Genomic DNA, 14,480 nt, shown 5'->3' on the forward strand with positions numbered 1-14,480 from the left:
CACAAGGCTGCAGGCTGAGTTATACAGGGAACTCTGAGTATCACTCATGTGTTATAAGGGATAATGTACCCCCTAATGTAAATGATAAGGATATTAGAAGTCACTGAGGGGTTGTTCTGTGACCATATAAAGGAACAAGGCTACAGGCTGAGTTATACAGGGAACTCTGAGTATCACTCCTGTATTATAAGGGATAATGTACCCCCTACTGTAAATGATAAGGATATTAGAAGTCACTGAGGGGTTGTTCTGTGACCATATAAAAGCACAAGGCTGCAGGCTGAGTTATACAGGGAACTCTGAGTATCACTCATGTATTATAAGGGATAATGTACCCCCTACTGTAAATGATAAGGATATTAGAAGTCACTGAGGGGTTGTTCTATGACCATATAAAGACACAAGGCTGCAGGCTGAGTTATACAGGGAACTCTGAGTATCACTCATGTATTATAAGGGAATATGTACCCCCTACTGTAAATGATAAGGATATTAGAAGTCACTGAGGGGTTGTTCTGTGACCATATAAAGGCACAAGGCTGCAGGCTGAGTTATACAGGGAACTCTGAGTATCACTCATGTATTATAAGGGATAATGTACCCCCTACTGTAAATGATAAGGATATTAGAAGTCACTGAGGGGTTGTTCTATGACCATATAAAGACACAAGGCTGCAGGCTGAGTTATACAGGGAACTCTGAGTATCACTCATGTATTATAAGGGATAATGTACCCCCTACTGTAAATGATAAGGATATTAGAAGTCACTGAGGGGTTGTTCTGTGACCATATAAAGGCACAAGGCTGCAGGCTGAGTTATACAGGGAACTCTGAGTATCACTCATGTATTATAAGGGATAATGTACCCCCTACTGTAAATGATAAGGATATTAGAAGTCACTGAGGGGTTGTACTGTGACCATATAAAGACACAAGGCTGCAGGCTGAGTTATACAGGGAACTCTGAGTATCACTCATGTATTATAAGGGATAATGTACCCCCTACTGTAAATGATAAGGATATTAGAAGTCACTGAGGGGTTGTTCTGTGACCATATAAAGGCACAAGGCTGCAGGCTGAGTTATACAGGGAACTCTGCGTATCACTCATGTATTATAAGGGATAATGTACCCCCTACTGTAAATGATAAGGATATTAGAAGTCACTGAGGGGTTGTTCTGTGACCATATAAAGGCACAAGGCTGCAGGCTGAGTTATACAGGGAACTCTGAGTATCACTCATGTATTATAAGGGATAATGTACCCCCTACTGTAAATGATAAGGATATTAGAAGTCACTGAGGGGTTATTCTGTGACCATATAAAGGCACAAGGCTGCAGGCTGAGTTATACAGGGAACTCTGAGTATCACTCATGTATTATAAGGGATAATGTACCCCCTACTGTAAATGATAAGGATATTAGAAGTCACTGAGGGGTTATTCTGTGACCATATAAAGGCACACGTTTATAAAGGGAAATAAGAGTATAAATTATAAGAGTTTATAAGAGGTAATGTTCCACTTATGTAAAATATAAACGTATTTGGTAAATTATTCAGTATGTTTAGACTTGGTTCAGACCTCCTTCCAATTTGCACCAAACTGGAACATTAAATAAAGTCTTTGAAGTGCCACAACTATATCTGTATCTCCTCAATGACGCCGAATAGTTACCTCTTGTTCCCCTTTAAATTAACTCTTAGTATGATGTAGAGAGTGATATTCTGAGACAATTTGCAATTGGTTTTCCTTTTTTATTATTTGTGGTTTTTGATTTATTTAGCTTTTTATTCAGCGGCTCTCCAGCTTGTAATTTCAGCCACCTGGTCGCTAGGGTCCAAATTCCCCTAGTAACCATGCACTGATGTGAATAAGAGACTGGAATATGAATAGGAGAGGCCTGAATAGAAAGAGGAGGAATAAAAAGTAGCATTAATAATACATGTGTAGCCTTACAGAGCATTTGTTTTGTTAGATGGGGTCAGTGACCCCCCCCCCCTACTGTCCTGCGTATTTATATAAGGGACAAATGAAGGGACATGAACATTATTTGAGGCGCAGAAAATGAGACGTCAAAATAAATAAAAAAAAAGTACAATGTTGTAATCTTATTGTGTGATAAGAGATGAGAGAAGAGTGTTGAGTGCACATAAAGTGATACAAATGATACACAATGTGCAACGCTCTGAATTGTAACTTGTCCCTTCACTTGTCTCCTTTCCCTCCACTCACTAATTACTGCAGCTGTTTTACACTGGTTGCCTTGGTTACCAACCACTGCTTTTGTCCCCAGATCTGTTGGGTTTAAATGTTTGTGTTTCATTTCAGTCTGTTGGTTTGTCCCTGAGGAAAAGCAGTGTTTTTGTCATACAACTTTTCTTTGTATTTAGTCCCAGTGAGGGCAGTACTCGGTTTCCTTATTCATATATATATATATATATATATATATCTATATATATATATATATACACATATATACACACATACGCACATAAGTATGGGATCTGTTATGTGGAAACCTGCTATCCAAAAAGCTCCATATTACGGAAAAACCATCTCCCGCTGGATTTTTAAAGATAATTTCCTTTTTCTGTGTAATAATAAAACAGTAGTTTGTACTTGATCCCAACTAAGTGTAATGGAATCCGAAGGTTCTTACCTGCATGGCGTCCAAGATGGCGACCAAGATGGCATCCCCCTGCTCCACCATGTGGTCCCTGCTGGTCGCAGGCCATCAACGTCAAGATCGAGTCGCCCAGGGATTGGTCGCCGGCGACGGAACGGACGCCGGCGTCAGAATCGGGCGCCGGCGTCAGGACGTCAGCGTGGGGACGCTGGCGTCTGCGTCTGACGCCAGTGCGTCAGTTTTTGGCGCCAAGCCCAGGACTATTTTAACCCCATTCCCCTTTTCTTCAATGCCCGATTATAGGTTCCTTTACTGTGTTCCTGGGTGTTATCATTCTGCTATATTTTCCTGTGTACCGTTTATTGCCTGTTTCCTGGACTTTGCTGATTGCCGCCTGAACTGACCCTTTTGCTTGTATTTGACGATTCTTCTGGATAAACCCTTTCTGTACTGCGAACCTGGTCTGGTCTCCTCTTTGGTCCTTACTATTACTGTGCCTTCGGGCCCGTTACAGTATAATCGGGCCATGGACCCTGCGGAGGAGACGCAAGTTACGCCCGATGTCTACCAAGCTGTCCGAGGATTGTCTTCTCGTCTTCTCTCTTACGAGAACCAGCAATCTCAGTTCAGTCAAGTCCTTCTGGCGATTCAGGAGAAGCTGTCCGCATTCCCGTCAGCGGCCCACACCCCTGTTCCAAGACCTGCTACACCGGTATGTGTCCCTGAGCCCCGCATACCTGCACCCCCTCTGTATTTCGGCGATCCGGAAGCATGTCGCGGATTCATCATCCAGTGTGAAATCCAATTTGCTCTGCTTCCCGGCCAGTATGTCTCAGAGCGTGCTAAGGTGGGCTTCATCATCTCTCGGTTACAAGGGAAGGCTCTGGAATGGGCATCACCACTCTGGGAAAAGCAAGATCCAGCCATTGACGATGCAAAAGCCTTCATCCGGGATCTCCGCACTGTGTTTGACGCGCCAGGTCGGTCTGCCTCGGCTTCTGCTCGGTTGTTCCAGTTACAGCAGGGAACTCGCTCTGTGCCGGAATACGCCATAGAGTTTCGTACCTTGCTGGCAGAAACATCCTGGAACAACGACAGTTATCACGCTGCCTTCTACAACGGCCTGGCAATGCGTATCAAGAATGACCTAGTGTCCCGCGAGATCCCTTCTTCTTGGGAAGACTTGGTTTCCTTGGCTGTAAGAGTCGATACCCGGCAGAGGGAACATCTTGCTGACTGTGAGCGGGTCTGGAAATCGCAGAGGTCTCAACCAGCTTTAGCTCCTCGCTTCCAGAGACCCATACTACCTCCCCAGTCTACTTCTACTTCTTCTGTTTCTCCTCCTCTGCCCGCCAAGAAGCAAGTACAGATTGGTCGCTCTCATCTGTCTGATCAGGAGAAACTTCGTAGAAAGGCTACTGGACTTTGTTTATATTGTGGGGGCAAGGCTCACTTCGCTCTAGAATGCCCCATTAAGCCTGGAAACGCCAGAGCCAAGGTTGGGGAAACTATTCTGGGAGGAATTGTCCCCTCTCCACAGTCTTCTGCCCATCGATTTCTTCTTCCTGTGCAAATCCAATGGGGCCCCCGGAAAGTCTCCCTGCAAGCCTTCCTTGACTCTGGGGCCACTGGAAACTTTATGGACAAGGTCTTCGCTGCTAATCACGCTATTCCTCTTCAGCCCATGGCGAATCCTCTTCGAGTCCTTGCCATCGATGACCGTCCTCTGTCTTCTGCAATCATTTCCTTGTCTACACAAGAACTTTCGCTTAAGGTGGGCACTATGCACTTGGAGAGACTGTCCTTTCTTATTATTGACTGCCCTTCCACTCCAATAGTTCTGGGGCTTCCATGGTTGTGTACCCATAACCCAGTCATTGATTGGACCTCCTCACAAGTCTCCCATTGGAGTCCTTATTGCCAGCAGAATTGTTTGCCTGCTGCGCCCCTTGTCAAAGTTTCTTCTGTGTCTTCGAATCCTTCTCTTCCTCCCGTCTATCAGACCTTCTCCGATGTCTTCAACAAAGGCTCTGCTGAGACTCTCCCTCCTCACCGTCCTTACGACTGCCCAGTCGAGCTTCTTCCTGGTTCCATGCCTCCTCGTGGTCGCACCTATCCACTTTCTCCCTCTGAGACTGCCGCCATGAAGACCTATATTCAGGAAAATCTTCAAAGAGGTTTTATCCGCCCTTCTTCTTCCCCTGCGGGAGCAGGGTTTTTCTTCGTTGAAAAGAAAGATGGAAGTCTGCGACCTTGCATTGATTACCGGGGGCTTAATAAAATTACCATTAAAAACCGCTATCCCCTCCCGTTAATTTCTGAACTTTTTGACCAGTTGAGGGGCGCCAGTCTCTTCACCAAGTTAGATCTTCGGGGCGCCTACAACCTCATTCGGATCCGTGAGGGGGATGAGTGGAAGACCGCTTTTAATACTCGTGACGGGCACTACGAGTACCTAGTAATGCCATTCGGTCTCTGTAATGCCCCTGCAGTCTTCCAAGAGTTTGTAAATGACATTTTCAGGGACTTATTGGGGCAAAGTGTGGTCGTTTACTTGGATGACATCCTTATCTTTTCCAAAAATCTCCAGGAACACCGTTCTCAAGTCAAAGAAGTTCTTCTTCGTCTTAGGAGGAATAATCTGTTCGCCAAATTGGAGAAATGCTCTTTCGAAGTGCCTACCATTCCCTTCCTTGGATATATCATCTCCCAGCAGGGTTTCAAGATGGATCCCGCCAAAGTCTCGGCAATTATTGATTGGCCTCTTCCCACCTGTGTCAAGGCCATTCAGAGGTTTATTGGCTTCGCCAATTATTATAGACAGTTCATTAAAGGTTTTTCTTCCAAGATTTCTCCAATTCTTGCTCTAATCCGTAAAGGGGGTAGACCTCAACACTGGCCCCCTCAGGCTCTGGAAGCTTTTGAATCCCTTAAAGAAGCCTTTTCATCTGCACCAATTCTCAGGCACCCGGAACCTCTTCTACCCTTCTTCCTCGAAGTCGATGCCTCTGATGTGGGAGCGGGAGCAGTTTTGTCTCAAAGGTCCTCTTCCGACGGTAAATTACATCCCTGTGCTTTCTTTTCCAAGAAATTCTCTTCTTCTGAGCAAAACTACGATGTTGGGAATCGTGAACTACTTGCTGTCAAGTTGGCCCTGGAGGAGTGGAGGCATCTACTGGAAGGGTCTTCTGTTCCTGTAACCATCTTTACCGACCACAAAAACCTCGAATTCATCCAGTCCCTCAAACGTCTCAATCCACGACAAGCCAGATGGTCTTTATTCTTTTCCCGTTTCAACTTCATCATCACCTTTCGTCCTGGCTCTAGAAACAGAAAGGCTGATGCCCTGTCCAGAAGTTTCATTTCCAAAATGCCTAGTTCCGAGGTTCCTGAACCCATTGTGCCTTCTTCCAAGATTATCGCTGCCTTATTTCCGTCCTTGGCTTCGCAACTCCTCTCTGCCCAGACCTCGGCTCCTGGAAATGCCCCCTTGGGGGTTGCTTTTGTTCCTCCAGATTGTCGTCAGTCCATTTTGTCCCAAGTCCACACCTCTAAGCAAGCCGGTCATCCGGGAATTGAACCACGGAACTACTTTCACGCCTGGTGTGGTGGCCTTCCATGAGAAAGGACGTCAGAGACTTTGTTTCTTCCTGTGCCACCTGTGCTGTCTCTAAATCTGGACATTCCTCCCCCAAGGGTCTTCTCTTGCCATTACCCATCCCATCTCGCCCTTGGACTCATTTGGCGATGGATTTCATTGTCGACCTGCCCTTATCCTCCGGCCACACTGTCATCTGGGTGGTGATCGATAGATTTAGCAAGATGGCCCATTTCACTCCTCTTCGAAAATTGCCTTCTGCTCCTGAACTCGCTGAACTGTTTATTAAACACATTTTTCGTTTACATGGTTTCCCTGCCGAGATTGTGTCAGATCGAGGTTCTCAATTTGTCTCTAAGTTCTGGAGAGCTCTGTGCAAGGTTCTTAATATTTCTCTTCAGTTTTCCTCAGCTTATCACCCACAGTCCAATGGTGCCGCTGAACGGGTCAACCAGGCTTTGGAGCAGTTTCTTCGGTGCCACGTGTCCCTGTGCCAGGATGATTGGTCGGATCTTCTTCCCTGGGCTGAGTTCGCTCATAATAACGCTTTGCATTCCTCTTCTTTGAAATCTCCATTCTTCTGTGTATATGGTCGGAACCCGTTGGCCTTCCCTCAGGATCTTCTTCTTACCAACGTTCCTGCGGCCAACGACCAAGCTGCTCACATGTCGGCTATCTGGCAGGCTACTTCCTCTAATTTGGAAAAGAGTTCTTTGGTTCAGAAGAGGTTCGCCGATAAGAAGAGAGTTCCTTCCCCACCATATGCTCCTGGTGACAAGGTTTTTCTTTCCACCCGCAACATTCGCCTCAAGATTCCCACTCCCAAGCTTGGTCCTAAATTCATTGGTCCTTATCCTATCATCGAAGTTATCAATCCGGTGGCGGTCCGTCTTCAACTTCCTCCCGAGATGCGGATTCCTAATGTCTTTCATGTTTCTTTACTTAAGCCTGCCATGTCTTGTTCCTCTTCTTCTTCCCCCCCAGCTCCTGTCCTGGTTGATGGTCACCAAGAGTTCGAGGTCAAGAGGATTCTGGATTCCCGCTTTTCCAGGGGCACTCTTCAATATTTAATCGAATGGAAGGGTTTCGGTCCAGAGGAGTGTTCCTGGGTAAAAACTCGGATGTCCATGCACCTACCCTGGTCCGTAAGTTCCACAGACTGTTCCCTTCTTCCCCCAGTCTCGGTGGTCCTGAGGCCCCCCCTAAGGAGGGGGGTACTGTAATGGAATCCGAAGGTTCTTACCTGCATGGCGTCCAAGATGGCGACCAAGATGGCATCCCCCTGCTCCACCATGTGGTCCCTGCTGGTCGCAGGCCATCAACGTCAAGATCGAGTCGCCCAGGGATTGGTCGCCGGCGACGGAACGGACGCCGGCGTCAGAATCGGGCGCCGGCGTCAGGACGTCAGCGTGGGGACGCTGGAGTCTGCGTCTGACGCCAGTGCGTCAGTTTTTGGCGCCAAGCCCAGGACTATTTTAACCCCATTCCCCTTTTCTTCAATGCCCGATTATAGGTTCCTTTACTGTGTTCCTGGGTGTTATCATTCTGCTATATTTTCCTGTGTACCGTTTATTGCCTGTTTCCTGGACTTTGCTGATTGCCGCCTGAACTGACCCTTTTGCTTGTATTTGACGATTCTTCTGGATAAACCCTTTCTGTACTGCGAACCTGGTCTGGTCTCCTCTTTGGTCCTTACTATTACTGTGCCTTCGGGCCCGTTACACTAAGATATAATTAATCCTTATTGGAAGCAAAACCACCCTATTGGCTTTATTTAATGTTTATATGATTTTCTTGTAGACTTAAGGTATTAATATTATGAATAGATCCGTTATCCGAAAAAATACTGGTCCTGATTATTCTGCATAACAGGTTCCACACGTGTGTGTGTTGGACTTGTTACCCAGAATGCTCAGGACCTGGAGTTTTCCAGGGTTTTTTTTTCTGTAATTTAGATCTTCATACCTTAAGTCTACTAGAAAATCATATACCGTAAACATGAAATAAATCCAATACACTGGTTTTGCTTCCAATAAGGATTAATTATATCTTAGTTGGGATCAAGTACAATAATGTTTTATTATTACGGAGAAAACTGAATTTTTTGGAAAAAATCTGGATTATTTGGATAAAATTGAGTCTATGGGAGACGCCTATTCAGAGCTTCAGAGAGAGAGAGAGAAAGGCCTGGGATACGGCCGAAACATCAGGCTGGAGTTGTGAAAATAAAGATTAATTTTGTACTCTTAAGTCCTGTGAGTGCGGATTTTTTCAGAGGTAATTTACAGTATATATATATTATATATAGACAAATACAAGAGTCCTCTGCACTCAACCCATTATCCCACTTTCCCTTGTTTGTTATATATATATATATATATATAAATATATATTTATCGAAGGCAAATTGACGGCACACCACGGACATCTTTACAACAGGGTCTGCTTGAAAACCAGTAGAGGTTTATTTTAGACCAACGTTTCAGTTCCTCCCTGGTGAAAGTTTTTCCCTGACGAAAGTTCCTGTGAGGAACTGAAACGTTGGTCTAAATAAACCTCTACTGATTTCCAAGCAGACCCTGTTGTAAAGATGTCCGTGGTGTGCCGTCACTTTGCCTTCGATTTCTATTATTTTTAGTTTACGACTCCACTAGCGTTTTTGTCGCGATCCGACGCGCTGCGACAAAACTGCATCCGACAGTCGCTATGATCAACGCTGCGACACCATGCGACAATTCTATTACTTACCTTATTTTTGTCGCAGCGCGTCGGATCGTGACAATAACGCTCGTGGAGTCCTACCCTTAGACTGGCACCCAGGCTGTGAATTTTGGGCGAATGAAGTGCGCTCTGTAAATTCTCTCAATATATATATATATATATATATATAGATATATATATATATATATATATCTATATATATCTATATGTATATATCTATATATATATCTATATATATCTATATATATATCTATATATATATCTATATATATCTATATATATATCTATATATATATCTATATATATATATATATATATATATATATATATATATATATAATATATATATATATATATATATATAATGTCAATATAGGTGTAGGGACCGAAACGTCAGACATGCATCTGTGAATAAAAACAAGACACTATTTTTCACAAAATCTCTTGGAGTGCGGGTCCATTTGTTCTGATATATATATATATATATATATATATATATATATATATATATATATATATATATATATATATACGCTATGTAAAACATTTAACACCAAAAAAGCTGTGTAACAGATAATATATATAAATACTATGTTTTTTCACACCTGTATAAATAAATCTCATAGTGTTATCAATCCTTTGTACAAGGCCTTGGCTTAAATAAACAATTAGCTGTACAGTAAGTGCTATTAATATGTAATTATAGAGTACACCTGGCTGGCTATTAGCTTAGTACCCAATAAATATTAAATAATATATTTGTGAGTCATTACAGTCCTGTTGAATAGGGAAGATCTGACCTATGCCACTGTTTCTCAGCCTTGTGTTGCTGAACTACAATTCTCACGCCTTTGAACCTAAAATAAAGCATTAAAGCACGATGGGAGTTATAGTTCAGCAAGATCCAGGGGCCCCAAGATTAGGAAACAGACACTATGCTATTACATGTCTGGGACCTTTTATCCAGAATGCCTGGGGTTTTCCAGATAACAGATCTTTCCGTAATTTGGATCTTCACACCTTAAGTCTACTAGAAAATCATATAAACATTAAATAAAGCCAATAGGCTGGTTTTGCTTCCAATAAGGATTAATTGTATCTTAGTTGGGATCAAGTACAAGCGACTGTTTTATTATTACTCAGAAAAAGGAAATTATTTTTAAAAATGTAGATTATTTGGATATAATGGAGTCAATGGGAAACGGCCTTTCTGTAATTTGGAGCTTTTTGGATAGCAGGTTTCCAGATAACAGATCCCATACCTGTGTGTGTTATATATATATAAAAATAAGGAAACCGAGTACTGCCCTCACTGGGACTAAATACAAAGAAAAGTTGTATGACAAAAACACTGCTTTTCCTCAGGGACAAACCAACAGACTGAAATGAAACACAAACATTTAAAGCCGAACCCAACAGATCTGGGGACAAAAGCAGTGGTTGGTAACCAAGGCAACCAGTGTAAAACAGCTGCAGTAATTAGTGAGTGGAGGGAAAGGAGACAAGTGAAGGGACAAGTTACAATTCAGAGCGTTGCACATTGTGTATCATTTGTATCACTTTATGTGCACTCAACACTATTCTCTCATCTCTTATCACACAATAAGATTACAACACTGTACAGGTATGGGACCTGTTATCCACAATACTGGGGACCTTGGACTTTCCTGATAACTGATCTTTCCATAATTTGGATCTTCATACCTTAAGTCTACTAGAAAATCATATAAACATGAAATAAAGCCAATAGGCTGGTTTTGCTTCCAATAAGGATTAATTATATCTGAGTTGGGATCAAGTACAAGTTACTGTTTTTTATTAAACAGAAAAAGGAAATTGTTTTTAAAAATCTGGATTTTTTTAATAAAATGGAGTCTATTGGGAGACGGCCTTTGCTTAATTCAGAGCTTTCTGGATAACAGATGCTATACCTGTATTTATATATAGCATCAACATATTAGGCAGTGTTATACAGAGATATTTTATCATTCACATCCCTCTCGGACACATCATGATTTTTTGTCTATATGAATTCTGCCTGATCTTCAACGCACTGAGGGCTGCACTGGTTTCAACACAGCCCTGTTCCTTCCATTTTTCATAGCAACTCTTGGAAGGACTTTGTTTTTTAATATGGAGTAACACCAAGTCACCCCAAGCGCCTCTAGAAAATCCACTTGCTGGAGTGTGAGTGGCTGCTCTGAAGCCGGTGCAGTCTGCAGGTGCAGCATATTAAATTGCTAATTACTCTCAATGTGTCTGCCTTTAAAAGGGGGAACCTAACTTTTTGGAAACGTATAGCAAATACTCAGTGCAGAGTTCATTGAGTTCCTCTATAACCCTGATACGGTCATATTTAAAGGTAAAATATGTCACCTCATTGTTGGATATGGGACAGTGTATTTGTAATTTTGGGTAATATCACTTTAACAACTCATAGGAAGGGCAGGGCCAGTGGTAGGGATTTGTAAAAAGCAGGTGCACCTGGGGCTGTTTTGGGCTAAACTTCTGGAGACAAGTGCTGAGATGTGGAACATGTAACACCAACTCTGTACCAATATAGGATTTTGTTAAAGGTAGGTACTTACAGTTTGTTACTACTGATTCTTAACTCATTCCTAGATTCCTTTACCCAATATCATCATACGGCAATGGTCTCTATCAGACTCCATCATTCTTTATATCCCTTGAAAGCACAGAGTTGTACATTATATGGTCCAGATTGTGCTCCTGGTGTCCTATTGTCAGGCACCTTCATTCTTTATATCTCTTGAAAACATTGAGTTGTACCGTAGATGATCCAGATTGTGCTCCTGGTGTCCTCTTGTCAGGCACCTTCATTCTTTATATCCCTTGAAACATTGAGTTGTACATTATATGGTCCAGATTGTGCTCCTGGTGTCCTCTTGTCAGGCACCTTCATTCTGTATATCCCTTGAAAACATTGAGTTGTACAGTAGATGGTCCAGATTGTGCTCCTGGTGTCCTCTTGTCAGGCACCTTCATTCTTTATATCCCTTGAAAACATTGAGTTGTACAGTAGATAGTCCAGATTGGGCTCCTGGTGTCCTATTGTCAGGCACCTTCATTCTTTATATCCCTTGAAACATTGAGTTGTACATTATATGGTCCAGATTGTGCTCCTGGTGTCCTCTTGTCAGGCACCTTCATTCTTTATATCCCTTGAAACATTGAGTTGTACATTATATGGTCCAGATTGTGCTCCTGGTATCCTATTGTCAGGCACCTTCATTCTTTATATCCCTTGAAACATTGAGTTGTACATTAGATGGTCCAGATTGTGCTCCTGGTGTCCTCTTGTCAGGCACCTTCATTCTTTATATCCCTTGAAACATTGAGTTGTACATTAGATGGTCCAGATTGTGCTCCTGGTGTCCTCTTGTCAGGCACCTTCATTCTTTATATCCTTTGAAAACATTGAGTTGTACATTTTATGGTCCAGATTGTGCTCCTGGTGTCCTCTTGTCAGGCACCTTCATTCTTTATATCCCTTGAAACATTGAGTTGTACATTAGATGGTCCAGATTGTGCTCCTGGTGTCCTCTTGTCAGGCACCTTCATTCTTTATATCCCTTGAAACATTGAGTTGTACATTATATGGTCCAGATTGTGCTCCTGGTGTCCTATTGTCAGGCACCTTCATTCTTTATATCCCTTGAAACATTGAGTTGTACATTATATGGTCCAGATTGTGCTCCTGGTGTCCTCTTGTCAGGCACCTTCATTCTTTATATCCCTTGAAAACATTGAGTTGTACAGTAGATGATCCAGATTGTGCTCCTGGTGTCCTCTTGTCAGGCACCTTCATTCTGTATATCCCTTGAAAACATTGGGTTGTACATTATATGGTCCAGATTGTGCTCCTGGTGTCCTATTGTCAGGCACATTCATTCTTTATATCCCTTGAAACATTGAGTTGTACATTATATGGTCCAGATTGTGCTCCTGGTGTCCTCTTGTCAGGCACCTTCATTCTGTATATCCCTTGAAAACATTGAGTTGTACATTATATGGTCCAGATTGTGCTCCTGGTGTCCTCTTGTCAGGCACCTTCATTCTTTATATCCCTTGAAAACATTGAGTTGTACAGTAGATGATCCAGATTGTGCTCCTAGTGTCCTCTTGTCAGGCACCTTCATTCTGTATATCCCTTGAAAACATTGAGTTGTACAGTAGATGGTCCAGATTGTGCTCCTGGTGTCCTATTGTCAGGCACCTTCATTCTGTATATCCCTTGAAACACTGAGTTGTACATTATATGGTCCAGATTGTGCTCCTGGTGTCCTCTTGTCAGGCACCTTCATTCTTTATATCCCTTGAAAACATTGAGTTGTACATTATATGGTCCTGATTGTGCTCCTGGTGTCCTCTTGTCAGGCACCTTCATTCTGTATATCCTTGAAAACATTGAGTTGTACAGTAGATAGTCCAGATTGTGCTCCTGGTGTCCTCTTGTCAGGCACCTTTATTCTGTATATCCCTTGAATACATTGAGTTGTACATTATATGGTCCAGATTGTGCTCCTGGTGTCCTCTTGTCAGGCACCTTCATTCTGTATATCCCTTGAAAACATTGAGTTGTACATTATATGGTCCAGATTGTGCTCATGGTGTCCTCTTGTCAGGCACCTTTATTCTGTATATCCCTTGAAACATTGAGTTGTACATTATATGGTCCAGATTGTGCTCCTGGTGTCCTCTTGTCAGGCACCTTCATTCTTTATATCCCTTGAATACATTGAGTTGTACAGTAGATGGTGCAGACTCCAGATTGATCCCCTTGCTTTCAAATTACGCTCCTGGTGTCCTCTTGTCAGGCTCCGAGCAGCACAAACTGCTACAGACGTGAGATAAGCAATAAACTAATTAGGACGCCATTGATTTTTATGAAGATGTCTGCACTAAGAGATGTCAGAGCAAACTTGCCAGTGGGCCGGCTCACTCCCAATCAAGAGCCATAGTGGCTGGTTGTTTTTCAAGCAGCTTGACAAGTATTGAATGGCTTAGATCTTTAAGTAAATACACCTTCACTGTTAATCAGTGGTTTTTTTTTATAGGAGAGCTGACAATCTGATTTAAAGTGAATGTTGTTTGGTTGCAGGGCCAAGCGACTCGGCCACCCAGGCTTCTGGGAGTTGTAGTTTAACAACAAGGAATAATGTTGGGCAACACAGTTATTAAGCGTTGCTGTTGCTAATTTGCTTTACTGTATGAATCTTGCCTTTTTCTCACTGTTGTGGCCATAGCCTCTTGATTTATTGCAGCTGTCTTGCCCTATGAGGAACTGTTACAGGAATCAGATTCGTTGTGCAGAAACCCATTCTCCGGAAAGCTCCGAATTACAGAAAACCCATCTCCCATAGACTCTATTTTATCCAAATAATCCAAATGTTTAAAAATGATTTTCTTTTTCTCTGTAATAATAAAATAGTACTTGATCCCAACTGAGATATAATTAATCCTTATTGGAACAAAACCAGCCTATTGGGTTTCTTTAATGTTTATATGAT

General features: G+C 42.6%; 1 long non-coding RNA gene across 1 annotated transcript in view; it reads left to right on the top strand.

Annotated features, from left to right (window-relative positions):
• Positions 1–11,253: 11,253 nt before the first annotated feature.
• The window catches only part of LOC108698195, a 31,027-nt gene continuing 27,800 nt past the window's right edge, over positions 11,254–14,480 (top strand). Inside the window, exon 1 of the long non-coding RNA XR_001932583.2 lies at positions 11,254–11,525. This is a non-coding gene — a long non-coding RNA (uncharacterized LOC108698195). The remainder of the gene's footprint in view (positions 11,526–14,480) is intronic.

Source organism: Xenopus laevis, chromosome 8L, assembly GCF_017654675.1.
Source record: "Xenopus laevis strain J_2021 chromosome 8L, Xenopus_laevis_v10.1, whole genome shotgun sequence".
Lineage (NCBI taxonomy): Eukaryota > Metazoa > Chordata > Amphibia > Anura > Pipidae > Xenopus > Xenopus laevis.